Source organism: Podarcis pityusensis, assembly GCF_964106645.2.
Source record: "Podarcis pityusensis genome assembly, chromosome: W".
NCBI lineage: Eukaryota > Metazoa > Chordata > Lepidosauria > Squamata > Lacertidae > Podarcis > Podarcis pityusensis.
Window position 1 is genome coordinate 32126962 of NC_138045.1, and position 13929 is coordinate 32140890.

The following is a 13929-nucleotide window of genomic DNA, read 5'->3' on the forward strand; positions in this document are numbered from 1 at the left end:
GGCCAAATATAAGGACTTACTAGAACCAAAAACGCCATGGTGGCTGTCCCTGGCAGAAGCGTTCTCAGTTTAAAAAAACAGCATGAGAGAAGTAATTGGGCAACTTATAAAGACTTATTGGAAGAAAAAGAAAATAAGCTAAAATTAAAGAAATTTGAAGCAATTCGGACACATTTGACTGATTGGTTGCAGTATTTTCAGTTAAATGAAACATTCCAAAAGGACAAACAGAAAGGCTTTTCCACAGAAATTTCAAGATTTCCACGTACCTACGGGACCGCCTCTCCTGGTATGCACCATGGAGGACCTTAAGGTCCACAAATGACAATATTTTGGAGGTCCCAAGTCGCAAGGTGGTTAGATTGGTCTCAACTAGGGCCAGGGCCTTTTCAGTACTGGCCCCGACTTGGTGGAACGGTCTGTCACAAGAAACTAGGGCCCTGCGGGACTTGACATCTTTCCGTAGGGTCTGCAAGACAGAGTTGTTTTGCCTGGCCTTTGGTTTGGTCTCAGTCTGACCCTTACGTTTCCCTCCCCTTACGATTTTGATCTATGGGCTACTTTTAAAATGAGGCTGCATTTTAAATTGCATTTTAACCTGCATTTTAAATTGGTCGGTCCCCCCCCCCCCCATTATGTTTTTATTGTAATTTTACTGGTGTTAGCTGCCCTGAGCCCGACTCTGGTCAGGGAGGGTGGGGTACAAATAATTTTTTTTAAATTTTTATTATTACTGTTTAATAAACACACACACACAAACGCTCTCTAACATGTACAGGTGCCTCCTTGACTGGGAGGTCAGGGAGGAAGAAGTAAAATCTGTCATGGTACAATGGGCCAGAGATTTTGGGCACAACATCCAGATGGAATCATGGGAGAGGTTGTGGAAGGAGGACCTAAAATTCACAGTGTGCTACGATTTGAAAGAGAATTTCATGAAGATGCTCTACAGATGGTACTTAACACCTGTAAAACTGGCCAAAATGTATAAATCTAGATCAAACATCTGTTGGAGATGCAAGGAGGTGGAAGGCACCATGATCCACGTGTGGTGGAACGGCAAAAAAATCAGGGAATTTTGGGAAACAATCTACAATGAACTTAAAAAAATTGTTTAAATGTTCCTTCCCAAAGAGGCCCGAAGCCTTCTTGCTAGACATAATGAGCAATGAAATCCCTAAACAGGTAAGGAAAATCTTTATGTATGCGGTAACAGCAGCTAGGATTCTAATTGCTAAGGTATGGAAAGGAGATTCTATTCCCTCAAAATTAGACTGGCAAAATAAAATGCTAGAATATGCAGAACTAGCAAGATTCTGAGACCATACAGATCAAGTATTTAGTAAAGAGTGGAATATCTACAGAGAATATTTAAACAAACATTGTAGTAACATAAATTCTTTGGCAGGCTTGGATTGATTTCTGCATGAATTAAGAAATCATTACAGAATTAAAATAACAGAAGAACTTAGGAGAGAAAAGTTAAGTGCGCAGCGTAATGAAATTTAGGAACCACAGTGGGGAGACCGGAAGTTACGTTAGAATTAGCGATGGATGAACTTAATCTTTTCTTTTTCGGTATGTACGTATGGTGTAGGGAGTATTAATTACTGGATTGCCCTTTGTGGCTTGATGCATCTTGTTTTGTTTTGTATTTGTTTTGTAATGTTATGTTTTTAAAATTAATAAAGCATTGGGGGGGGATTCTTAAAAAAAGGATCAGTACTGTCTACACGTACTGGCAGCCATGGCTCTCCACAGCAGGAGATATTTAGCCCCCTCCCAGGCCTACCTACCTGGAGATGCTGCTGAGGATTGAACCCAGGACCTCCTGCACGCAAAGCGGAAGCTCTTCCACTGAGCTATTGCCCTCCCCCGGGAGCCTTTTTGCAAATCTGCTTTTCCTCGAGATCCCTTCCTAGAACCTTCTCTGGAGAAGTGGCTGTTAGAATTCCTGATCTATGATTGCAGTCATGGGATTGTTTATCACATGACGGTATATGTTTTGACTCCACAGAGTGGGAAGTGACGGCGGCAGGATGTTTGTGTCACTGTGTTCCATGAAGTGGGACTATTGTCCTTTGTTCTTTTTCTCTTTGCTGTCTGATGCTAGAGAGGGAGGGAACCATGTTGCAGTGCTCCGTGTGTGTTTATACTGTATGTAAATAAAGTACAGTGGTACCTCGGGTTACATACTGTCAGGGGTTCAGGAGCAGAGGCAAGGGCAAGGGAGGAAACAGAGAGCGAGGGGGAGGAGGCAGAAGAAAAGATGAGTGATGACGACGACCCGAGATCTCCGAGTCTTTCCAGTGAATCAGAAGATTCACAGAAAGGAGCACCAGTGGCCAGGGCAAGGGGGGAGCCTAGGGGGACACCCCAGGAAGATAGAGCCAGAGGGGACTCAGAGGGGAGCAGTTGGAAGTCGGGACCAGCGTCACCGCCAGAGAGCAGGGAAGAGGAAGGGCGCCAGGGATCAAGCGCTGGCAGCTCACAACAGGGGGGAGGGCACGAGTCAGGAGTGGCCACACCTCCATCAGGGAGCGAAGAAACGGTCAGACGGAAGGTGGAAGGTTGGGCGCGCGTGCCAAGTTCAAATGCACAGGAAGGTGGCGCAGTAGGCAGCCCGGAAAGGGAGCCAGGTCCTAAAGCCCGCCGAAAGGAGGGAGAAGAGTCAGGGGGGTCAGCGTCAGCGTCAGAGGAATCCCGGAAGGAAGAGACCCCGGGGGGCAGAGGGACCCAGAGAAGAACAGTCAGGCGGAAAAGGTGGAGCAAGGCTAGGATATTAAGTTGGTGTACAAGGGGCGGAGACTCAGATGGAGCTTCGCCGATCTAACCATTAGACGTAGGGTTGCACGCAGCAGCTTGAGAATGGAAACTGTAACTCAATAAAGACTTTTATTTAATGATCGCTGGCTAGCGTGATCCTCTGTGAGCTAGGATCTGGAAGCAACTCTGACAGTAAGCTCCATCCCATAAATTGTGGGCATCTACAGCCTCGCGGAGAGGAGAGAAAGCGGGTGCCTACTAGCGAGCTCACGAACGGCAGACAACATGACGGCCGAACAGCAGATAGTGGAACTCAGAGAAGCAGTGTCGCGCCTGAATGCCGAGGCTCTTGCATCCAGGAAGAGAGAGGAGGACGCAGCTGCCGCCTACAGGGATCTCCAGGTCAGGTTGGAAGTGCTTACGAAGCAAGGGCAACTGACACCCAAACCGGAGGGGATTGGGTTGGGGAGACGAACAGGCGGTTTGGTCTCTCACTTCGATGGGAATTTGCAACAGTACCCCAACTTTAGAGCAGATGTAATGTGTGCACTGCAACTGCTGAACAAAGACTTTAGAGATGAGCAAGAGAAGGTGGGATTCATCATGTCCCATTTGCATGGAGATGCTAAAGCATGGCTGCGCAATTTGTGGAGAGATAAGGATCCGGCGCTCCAAAATGCGGATGCCTTTATTAAAGCGATGGATGGGTGCTTTTTGTCAAGCATTGACGTGGATCTTGCTCGGCAGCAGATACATGGACTGAAGCAAGGGAGGGCCAGCGTAAGGCAGTACCATGCCCGCTTTTTCGCTTTGGTCAGTGCCCTGGAATGGGACAGAGATTCGGCTCCTGTAAGAGACCTGTTTTGGGAGGGATTGCACGGCTCGGTTAAAGATGAAATTGCGAGGGGGGAGAGACCCCGGACCACGCAGGAGATCGTTCAGAGGGCGTTGGCGGTGGGGGTGCGGCTGGAAGGACGTCCGTGGAGCAGTGGCGAAGGGCGTGGAGGGCGCGAACCAGCCAGGGGCTCCTCCTTCCTTCCCAGAGAAGCAGCGCATGCGCAATCCACGCCTCCGCCAGGAGGAGGAGCGGAACCTATGGAGGTTGGAGGTGCAAGGGCTCAGTCAGCAGCCAGAGCCCTAGCACCGGCAGCAGTGAAAGCGAAGCCTCCTAGAGGGAACAGGAAGTGTTACATCTGCGATGATCCACAGCATATGGCGAAAGAGTGTCCCCAGAGGCTCCACAAGCACACTGCAGCCTCAGCAATGGTAACTGCAGCAACGCAGCAAGGACAACCACAGCAGGGAAACGACGGAGTCTGGTTGGAGGAAGAGGCACTGGGGCCCAGCCAGACGTGTCAGTGAAGCAGTCCCCAGAGATTTTACAGCCCATGGACCCCCTCCCGCCCAAACCGGTAGTGAGGCTCACCGCGTCGCTCCAGCTGCCCAATGGAATCACCATGGACGTGCCAATCACCATTGACTCCGGAAGCAATGCGGACTTTATAGGGCAGGACTTTGTCGACCGGCACGCTATACAGTTGCTGCCTGCCACGCTGCCCCTGCAGGTTGTCACGGTGGATGGCAGGGAGCTGCTAGGGGGGCAAGTGGTGCAGCAGACGCCACCAATGGTGATGCGACTTGGGAATCACAGGGAAATCATCAGCTTCAATGTCACTCAACTATCGGACACGCCCATTGTATTGGGCATGAGTTGGCTGGACAAGCACAGCCCGACGCTGGCTTGGTACCAGAGGCAGCTGACCTTCGGCTCTTCCTTTTGCGCTGAACACTGCATCGTGCCCAGGCAGGAAGGAGGGGAAGAGGAGTCACAGCTGCAGCTAGGCACGCTGCAAGCGGTTCCCCACAAGTACGCGGAATTTTTGGAGGTTTTCTGCGAGAAGGAGGCAGACAGGCTACCCCCCCACAGACCATATGACTGCAAAATTGACCTGCTGCCGGGGGCGGCGCTGCCCAAAGGGAAGCTGTATTCCATGTCTGAGGACGAACTGCAGGAACTCAAAGAGTTCATAGATCATAATTTGGAGCGCGGTTTCATCCGAGAGTCCAAGGCAGCGGGGGGCAGTCCGGTATTCTTTGTTAAGAAGCGGGACACGCCCCAAAAAAGACTTGTAGTGGACTTTCGCATCTTGAACAGTGTGACCAAGCCATCGGACTTCCCCATGCCCCGAATCGACGACCTCCTCGCAAAGGTACGGAAGGGCAGAGTGTTCACCAAGTTGGACCTGCGAGGGGCATACAACCTCATTCGCATGCGGGAAGGAGATGAGTGGAAGACAGCCATGTTCACGCCCCTGGGCACCTACGAATATAGAGTTATGCCTTTTGGATTGCAAAATGGCTCCCACGTTTTTCAAGCTTTCATGCATCACGTGTTGGCGGGGCTCCTCTACAAGACGTGCGTCTGTTTCTTGGATGACATCCTGATCTTTTCGGAATCGCAGCAGGAGCATGACAGACACGTCAAGGAAGTGCTGAGCAGGCTACAGCAACATAGGCTTTACGCCAAGCTGGAGAAGTGCCAATTCGACGTGACGGAGGTGGATTTCCTGGGCTACAAGTTGTCTGATACAGGGCTCGCCATGGAAGGCGCCAAGGTCCGAGCAGTGTTGGATTGGAAAAGCCCACGCAACCGGAAGGAGGTCCAACGGTTTGTCGGCTTCGCGAACTTCTATCGCAAGTTTATCAAAGGCTTTGCGATGCAGACAGCGGCCATCACGGACACGCTCAGCTCCAAGAAAAAGAAGTTCATCTGGACAGAGCAGGCGGAGCAGTCCTTTCAGGCACTCAAGCGTCTCTTCGCGTCGGAAGAGCAGCTGCTTCATGTCAACCCCAGCAGGCCGATGAGGGTGGAGACAGACGCTTCGGACAGAGCCGTGGGAGCAGTCCTGCTGCAGAAAGACCCGCAGGGGGTTTGGAGGCCGGGAGCGTTTTATTCAAGGAAGCTCAGCAAGTCCGAACAGAACTACACCATCTGGGACAGGGAGTTGCTGGCCATTCATGCAGCGTTCAAAGCGTGGAGGCACTTCCTGATCGGCGCCAAGCACACGGTGCAGGTCTGCACGGACCACAAGAATCTAGAGCACTGGCGCACGGCACAGTTCCTGAACCAGAGGCAGATACGTTGGGCTGAGTTCTTTGCGAATTTCGACTTCCGAATAGAATATGTCCCGGGGGACACCAACATCATGGCGGATGCTCTCTCCCGTAAGCCACAGTATCTGGAGGAGGCAACGCCAGCGGCCGCCATGCACATCTTCGCACCGACAGTGTGGGCGTGCGCGGCGGCAACAGTTGACCTGGATGCGGTGCGACGAGCGTTGCAGGATGACTCCTTCGCGCAAGCAAAGATGGCAGAGGTGCACAGGGGCACGGCAGCGACCGACGAGTTCCAGCTGCGAGATGGTTTGCTCATCCGTAAAGGGGCCATCTACGTGCCGGGAGACGAACTTCGCGCCAAGGTACTGCAGCAGCTGCACGACGCGCCCACTGCCGGGCACTTTGGCAAGGAGAAGACGGTGGAATTAGTAGCCAGAGACTTCTGGTGGCCCGGAATGAGAGGGGAAGTCGCGGACTACGTGGCGAGGTGTGACACCTGCCAGAGGGCCAAACCAGTGCACAGACCGCCGGCCGGACTGCTGGAACCGCTGCAAACTCCGTTCGAACCATGGGAGAGAGTGGCCCTGGACTTTGTCACGGATCTGCCCAGCTCGAGGGGCAAGACGGCTGTGCTGGTGGTGGTGAACTTGTTCTCCAAGATGGCACATTTCATTCCGTGTGCGAAGGTGGCCACGGCGGAACAAACCGCCAAACTGTTCATAGACCACGTGTTCAAGGTTCACGGTCTGCCGCGGTCTATTCTGTCCGACCGAGGGCGACAGTTCATCTCGAACTTCTGGCAGAGGCCGATGGGCTTCCTGAACGTCAAGATCAACCTGGCGTCGGCTAGACACCCGCAGACCAACGGACAAGCGGAGCGGGTCAATGCCATCATGCAGCAGTACCTGAGATGTTATGCGAATCAACAGCCTGCGACGTGGGTGGATTACCTGCCTCTCGCCGAGTTCGCCTACAACAACACGAAGCACGTGTCCACGGGGGTCACGCCGTTCTTCGCCAACAATGGGAGGCACCCCAGAACCTTCCCGGGACTGGAAAGAATGGGGGAGGGGGAGCCGCAGACAGCAGATGCGTTCGCGTCGGAGTTGCAGGAGGTCCACGATCAGCTGCGGCGGCACCTGGAGCTGGCTAAACACGCATACAAGGTACAAGCGGACAAACACAGAAGGGTTGGCGAAGAGATCCATGTGGGAGACTGGGTCTGGTTAGCAGCCCACGCAGTGCCGGCCAGGTCGTTGGCGAAGAAGAAACTAGGGCATAAACAACTGGGGCCCTACCAAGTCGAAGAACAGGTCAACCCGGTGGCTTTCAGGCTGGCTCTTCCGGAGGGTTCCAGAATGCATCCGGTGTTCCACAGATCGGTGCTCACTCCCTACAAGGCACCTCACAGGTTTCAGGAACCAGGAACGGCACCGGGTCCGCTCCGAGAGAGAACCGGGCAAGGGGGAGTGGCACAGGAGGAGCGCATCAACGAAGTCACGGAGATTTTGGACTCCAGATGGGGGGAAGAGGGGGTAGAATACCTTCTCGCCAAGGAGGGCACCCCGGCCAGTGCCAACAGCTGGGTGCCGGGCTACGCTTTAGACGAACCTCTGCTCAAAGAAGAGTTTCATGCCCTCTTCCCACATAGGCCAATGCCAGCAGACTTTTTCGACGACTGGCTTTTCACGCCCACGCTTTCAGCCAGCACGTTCCGGGGGTTCGACTCGGACGAGGAACCGACACGAGACGCCCGTTCCCCGGAGGGGTCACCCTCGGGATCTGCTTCAGAACCCTCGTATTGGTGGGATGATCGACCAGAGGAGCAGTTCCGCAGAAGGTGGCTGGAGGGTCCAGGACGAGCAACGTCTCCAGAAGGCAACGAGGGAGAGACGGACATGGACGTTTTCGGGGACGACCCGGGTTTCGAGCACGGCGGCACAGAGATGGAAGCGGAGGTGACCGTCGTCAACGAGAGCAGGGAGGAAGAACCGGAAGACTTCGGATGGCGGCCCGCCACGGGAAGCGAACTGTATCCGACATTCGTCCCCCTGACACAGCAGCACCCAGATCCCGCACCGGAAGGAGGGGAGGGGGGAAGAGGGGGCTTCGAGGGGGGGATGGATGTCAGGGGTTCAGGAGCAGAGGCAAGGGCAAGGGAGGAAACAGAGAGCGAGGGGGAGGAGGCAGAAGAAAAGATGAGTGATGACGACGACCCGAGATCTCCGAGTCTTTCCAGTGAATCAGAAGATTCACAGAAAGGAGCACCAGTGGCCAGGGCAAGGGGGGAGCCTAGGGGGACACCCCAGGAAGATAGAGCCAGAGGGGACTCAGAGGGGAGCAGTTGGAAATCGGGACCAGCGTCACCGCCAGAGAGCAGGGAAGAGGAAGGGCGCCAGGGATCAAGCGCTGGCAGCTCACAACAGGGGGGAGGGCACGAGTCAGGAGTGGCCACACCTCCATCAGGGAGCGAAGAAACGGTCAGACGGAAGGTGGAAGGTTGGGCGCGCGTGCCAAGTTCAAATGCACAGGAAGGTGGCGCAGTAGGCAGCCCGGAAAGGGAGCCAGGTCCTAAAGCCCGCCGAAAGGAGGGAGAAGAGTCAGGGGGGTCAGCGTCAGCGTCAGAGGAATCCCGGAAGGAAGAGACCCCGGGGGGCAGAGGGACCCAGAGAAGAACAGTCAGGCGGAAAAGGTGGAGCAAGGCTAGGATATTAAGTTGGTGTACAAGGGGCGGAGACTCAGATGGAGCTTCGCCGATCTAACCATTAGACGTAGGGTTGCACGCAGCAGCTTGAGAATGGAAACTGTAACTCAATAAAGACTTTTATTTAATGATCGCTGGCTAGCGTGATCCTCTGTGAGCTAGGATCTGGAAGCAACTCTGACACATACGCTTCAGGTTGCATACTCCGCTAACCCAGAAATAGTACCTCGGGTTAAGAACTTTGCTTCAGGATGAGAACAGAAATCGTGCTCTGGCAGCGCGGCGGCAGCAGGAGGCCCCATTAGCTAAAGTGGTGCTTCAGGTTAAGAACAGTTCCAGGTTAGACACAAGAGCTACCCACACTAGAGGAATGGCAGATGAAAATGATGGACTACATGGAATTGGCGGAAATGACTGGCAGAATCCGTGACCAGGGAGAAGAGTCAGTGGAAGAAGATTGGAAGAAATTTAAAGATTATTTACAGAAATATTGCAAAATTAATGAATGTTAGAGTGATGTTGGATTGAAGTTAAGTGGCTTCTAGCTGTACAGGCTTTAAAGTTATAAATATATCAAGATTAAGGATTAGGATTAAAAAGGTTAAAAGAACGGAAAAATTGGTTTTTAATAGGTTAAAACTTAATTTCATAATAGATTAAGATTAAGGATTGGGATTAAAAAAGAGGGAAAGAAATTGCTGGATTAACAAACTGAATGGGAATACAAAAGAGGAAGGTATGAGGAGGTCCGGGAAACAAGTAAATGTAAAAGAAGTTATGAAAAGACGGAATTCTTTTTAACTGTTTTTTCTTTTTACTTTGTTTTTTCTTTTTTCCTTTTGTATTTTGTATTGTGTATTTTTCTTTTTATTCTTAAATTTTTCTTTTTTATTAATGTGATTCTTTCTTTGTGAAACTATAATAAATATTATTTTTTTTAAAAAAAGAACAATTCCAGGTTAAGAACGGACCTCCAGAACAAATTAAGTACTTAACCTTAGGTACCAGTGTAGATTAGCCAAAATGCTGAGTTCCTGAGGTCTGTTACGCAATGCTGCGAAGACTCTGCGGATCCCTAAGTGTGCCGATGTCGGTTGGCATCGGTCGCTGTGATGTTCGGGCTGAAGAAAGCTTATGAAGCTCCCGAACAAAAGACCAGGAGGGGGAGAACATGCCAGTCAGGCATGTGTCTCTGCCAGGGTCCTACTCGAGTGTAGGCTGAACTCCTGACAGTGGCAAACTCTCATTTTGTAGACTCTCAAGGCATCCAGCAGCAATGTTGGAGATGGGGGCACCATGAGGGGCAGCCCTCCTTCAGGGCCCAGATTCGCTGTCAAAAGGCCCTCAAGTGTCCGCCAATGTCTCAAGAGACATCTCCTTCCCCCAGGGGTCTTGCAGACAACTGTGGACAGCCTGGCTTCAGTGGCACCTCACCCTAAGGCTTGCACACAGTTCCCAGGGGATACAACCGAGCCTAACCACCTGTAACTGAAAACAACAACAACATATTGCTTCCTGCTGCATCCCACCTGGGTAGAATTTTAGGCTGCAGGGTCCTTGGGGCAGGGACCTGCCCTTGTGTCCTCTGTAAAGCAGTTCTGGGAGGCCTGGTGCCCTCCAAACATTGCTGGACACACCGCTCCCATAGTCCCTGACCAGGCTGGCCACGGCTGATGGCAGTTAGAGGACTGCATGGCTCCCATCCCTATAAAAACACTCAGGACATGCTTCTCTCAGCCGTGCCAAGTTCTGGATCCAGCCCAACTAAAGGCCAACAAGGCCTTCCCAAAAGGTTGTGGTCCAACGACATCTGGGGACCCACAGGTGGAGAACCAGCTGGAAAGAGCAGGAGGGGAGAGGGCACTCTCTGGCGCTTGGGCCCTGCTTGTGGGTTTCCCATAATGGGCATCTCACTGGCCACTGCGAGAACAGAACGCAGGGCGGGGAGGGCCACTGGTCCCATCCTGCCTCAGGGCTCTTTTGACATTCCCCTGACCTGGGCCTTGTGCTTAGCAGTTGAAGTGCTGACTGCCCCCTTTCATTTCTGAGTCACTGCTGGGATAATCAGGCACGCAATTATGGAATCTCTTCATCTGCATAACATTACAGTCATACCTCTTGTTACATTCGGTTCAGGTTACGTTCTTTCAGGATACGTACCGCGGCGACCAGGAAATAACGGAATGGGTTACTTCCGTGTTTTGCCGCTCGCGCATGCGCACTCAAAATGACGTCACACGCACACGCAGATGTGGCGACCTGCGCACGCGCAGACACAGGTTGTATTCTGCTCAGGTTGTGAACGGGGCTCCGGAACGGATCCCATTTGCAACCAGAGGGACCACTGTACTGTGATTTTCATTTTCAGTAGAAAGAGGGGGGGGCACGCAGTCCTCACACTCACACACCCTAGAAGTTACGCTGCTAAAGCCTTCTCTTCCCTACCATCCCCCCCCCACACACTTTGAGGTGGCACAAAAATAGAGGGTTCATCTTGATCAACTCACCTGGTTTGGAGAAGAAACCCTATTCACGATTTAATTGAATATTTGAATAATCTTTTCATTCCTGTAAGGCATAAAGAATGTTGTCCAAATAACACTGACACACTCCACTGAGAGAGAGCGGCCGCAAATACTCCATCCTGCGACAAAAGCCGCCTCACACACAGGCAGAGCTGCCGGGACCATTTCTTTGCCCTTAAGAGTTCTTTGCATTCAGTGCCGCTTTTGTCTGCTGGAGGCGTCAGATAAATTGCAATCACTTAAGGGAATGCAGGTGCACAAAAGCCGCTCTTGCTCCATGTTAAATAGTGGGGAAGATGGATGAAGGACACAGCTCTGTTAGATTCTCAGCTCTTTATTACAGCAGTTAGAACTGCTCCTGGAGTCAGACTGACTGCAGCCTAGCTGGCTGCTTTATATAATACTAAGTAACTTGTAACAGTAACAACTCCCAACTAGCTAACCAGTCAGTGAGGGACAGTTCTCAGTCCTTCATTTGCATACTGGTGGCCCTGAGTGAGAACTGCAGCTGATCTTAATACAGTCATACCTCAGGTTACAGACACTTCAGGTTGTGTTTTTTGGGGTTGAGGACCGCCGAAACCCGAAAGTACCGGAACGGGTTACTTCCGGGTTTCGCCGCTCATGCATGCAGAGACGCTCAAAATGACGTCACGTGCATGCGCAGAAGCGGCGAATTGCGACCTACGCGTGTGCAGACAGGCAGACGCAGGTTGCGTTCTGCTCATGTTGCGAACGGGGCTCCGGAACGGATCCCGTTCGCAACCAGAGGTACCACTGTACAGTCATATCTCGGGGTACAGACACTTCAGGTTGTGTTTTTTTGGGTTGCAGGCGACCGAAACCTGGAAGCACCGGAATGGGTTACTTCCGGCTTTCGGCAGTCGCACATGAATCGCAATCCATGCGTGTGCAGACGTGCTGCTGCGGGTTGCGGACGTGCCTCCCGCACGGATCACGTTCGCAACCCGAGTGTCCACTGTACATAACACTTCGCATCCCCTCGAGTGGCTGGCTGGAGAATGGAAGTCAGGCCAGCACATGTGGAGGGGGGATGTTGATCCATTAAGCTGCTATTAAGCCCTTCTGGAGAACAAAGCTAACCTGTGCCACCCCTCATAAATATTACTGTTCAGAGGAGCCCTAATTTTAATTAAACCTCTTTTACCTGCTCATGAGAAAAATCTATTTAGACTCAAATGGCGCCACCTCTTTTACCTGCTCATGAGAAAAATCTATTTAGACTCAAATGGCGCCCTTTCCTCCCCCTCTCGCACGCTTGTGTGTGTGTGTGTGTGCGCACACACACACACACACACACAGATGCCAAGTGCAGCTTGTGAGCTGGAGGGAGAAAGAGAGAGAGAGAAGACATTCTTTTCTTCAGGGCAAATACAGCCGGCATATATAAGCGAGGAGGTGGCAGCTCCCGTACAGCCGAGCCTGCAGAGGGCACATGGCTTGCAGCATAATCGGCACCATGCTCAGAGAGGGAAGTTGGGCACGGGGCATGGGCAGAGGGCAACCTTTTGTTCCTGATTTTCTTCGGTGAAGGAGAAAAGCTTCCACACCGGCAGGTGGAAGTTTTAACGCAATGCGCAAAAAGGGAAGGGAAGGCATCATGGAGGCGGGGGGGTGTGTGTGTCCTTTGCCGCAAAGCCAAAGAGAAACACCAGTTGCTGAAAACCCACAGGAGAAGAGAGTGCACTGGCACTCAGGTCCTGCCTATGGGCTGCCCATTGGGGCATCTTTGAGACCAGGGTTCTGGACTCGATGGGCCCCCTTTGGCCTGACCCAAGTGCAGAGCTTGTCTTATATGCTCTGAAGAAGATCATTTGACCCAGAATTCTTCCGGCAGGAGGAAAGGAAGCCCTTCTTCACACAGTGCATGATTAAACTATGGAACGCTCTTCCCTAGGAGGCAGTGATGGCCACCAACTTAGATGGCCACATAACACCAGTCCTGAAAGACCTAGATTGGCTCCCAGTACGTTTCTGAGCACAATTCAAAGTGTTGGTGCTGACCTTGAAAGCCCTAAACGGCCTCGGTTCAGTATATCTGAAGGTGCGTCTCCACCCCCATCGTTCTGCCCGGATACTGAGGTCCAGCACCGAGGGCCTTCTGGCGTTTCCCTCACTGTGAGAAGCCAAGTTACAGGGAACCAGGCAGAGGGCCTTCTCGGTAGTGGCACCCACCCTGTGGGACGCCCTCCCACCAGGTGTCAAAGAGAACAACAACTACCAGACTTTTAGAAAACATCTGAAGGCAGCCCTGTTTAGGGAAGCTTTTAATGTTTGATGCATTACTGTATTTTAATATTTTGTTGGAAGCCGCCCAGAGTGGCTGGGGAAGCCCAGCCAGATGGGCGGGGTATAAATAAGAAATGATGATGATGATGATGATTAGTCACAATGGTTATGCTCCGTTTCCACTGTCAGAAGCAGAGGTGCCTCTGCATTCCAGTTGTATGGAGAGAACCCTGTTTGCTGCCTTCGCTCAGTTCCCAAGCTTGAAACCTTGCTCTCTTTGGGAATGGGGACGGCTGCAGTTCCTGTTGCTTTGCACCATGTGGCTAAGGGACAAGGCAGGGAATTGGTGGTATTTAGAATCTTTTGAGTGTGTTAAATCTGAAGCAGCCAAACCTGCAACGTTCTTTTGTCTGTTTATGGAGCTCATGCTTTGAGTTCAAGATCAAGGAGCTAGAAGAGCTGTGTGTGTCTATACCAGTTCTTAATTACCATTATTGCTCAAGTTGCAACCTTTAGCTAGCGGTTCGGACTTCCATACCCTAGTCTCTTGACCACTACAGGAAGCGT

The 13929-nt window shown here is 51.9% G+C and overlaps 1 pseudogene across 1 annotated transcript in view; it reads left to right on the forward strand.

Moving 5' to 3' along the window:
* The first annotated feature begins 1161 nt into the window (after positions 1-1161).
* Positions 1162-13929, forward strand: part of LOC308467655 (steroidogenic factor 1 pseudogene) — a 50125-nt pseudogene continuing 37357 nt past the window's right edge. Inside the window, exon 1 of the transcript in view lies at positions 1162-1185. The product of the transcript in view is annotated as a steroidogenic factor 1 pseudogene (transcript). The remainder of the gene's footprint in view (positions 1186-13929) is intronic.